The following is a 1,190-nucleotide window of genomic DNA, read 5'->3' as shown; positions in this document are numbered from 1 at the left end:
AGGATGGAACGATAAGTCCGCTAATAGAGTCTGTAATCAGCTGGGGTATAAGAAAGGAAGTGAGTGAGAGAGAGAGAGAGAGCAAATGATGTTTTAATGATGCTTCAATTGTCCTATTATACATGTACAGTATATATGCTTATGCATGTACATGTTAATTGTGTTAATTTCTAAATCAATTAAAGTATACTAAGTGAGATTATACATACAGTTTTATGTACCATGATTATTATAATATATATTTATAACCTGTGTTTATATCTCTTGATAAGTACCCTCACTTGCTGGTCAGTTTCCAGCTGGTATTGGTCCTATCTGGGGTTCTGAGATAAACTGTACTACACTAGCGTCACTCCTAGGCAGTGATCTTGACCCACCCGGTCTTCTTGACTGCCTGTGGCCACTACCAATTGGATCAACTCCTAACTGTACCCATTCCAATGACGCTGGGGTAATATGTACTAACGATACATCAGGTAATGGCATTAATAAAGTATTGTGTATTATATATGTGAACTATTGTTATTATTAAAATATTATTATTATTATTATTATTTTGTATTTTAGTTAAGTATTCTTGTCACCCAGCTATTCTTAATAACATGTTTGTGTGCTTGTAGTACAGGGTCATGGGTCAAATTTCACCAAAAATGAAAAGAATTCTCCATTTTTATAACTTATTTTGATACATATACATGTTCTTATGTTGCGTAAAAAGTTTGAGCTGATTCTGATCAAAATTAGATTTTTACGAATTTTTAAAGTTACTCCAAAATCAGTTAAAAGTCCCTGTACTATAGTACATGGTCTCAGGCCAAATTTTGCCAAAAATGAAAAGAAGAGAATTCTTCATTTTCATTACATTTTCTGATACATATACATGTACTTATGTTGTGTAGAAAGTTTGAGCTGATTCCAATCAAATTTGGATTTTTTATCAAATTTTAAAGAGAGACCATCATGTCTTTTTTCTATTTCCAGTGAATACAATCGCTCCTATACTTACAACCTGTTGGATGAGTATCACGACAATGAGGCCACCTCTAAAGTATACGAGGCAATGCTCCTCCTCTCCCTAGCGATGGTTGCTAAGGCCATACTGACAATATTCACATTCGGAATGAAGGTTCTATAATATTTTAATTTAAATTTTATTTTAAAATTCAATTTAAAGGTACCAGCTGGTTTAT

This window comes from Amphimedon queenslandica, unplaced genomic scaffold (genome assembly GCF_000090795.2).
Source record: "Amphimedon queenslandica unplaced genomic scaffold, v1.1 AMPQUscaffold_11461, whole genome shotgun sequence".
NCBI lineage: Eukaryota > Metazoa > Porifera > Demospongiae > Haplosclerida > Niphatidae > Amphimedon > Amphimedon queenslandica.
This window is presented reverse-complemented; position numbering follows the sequence as displayed.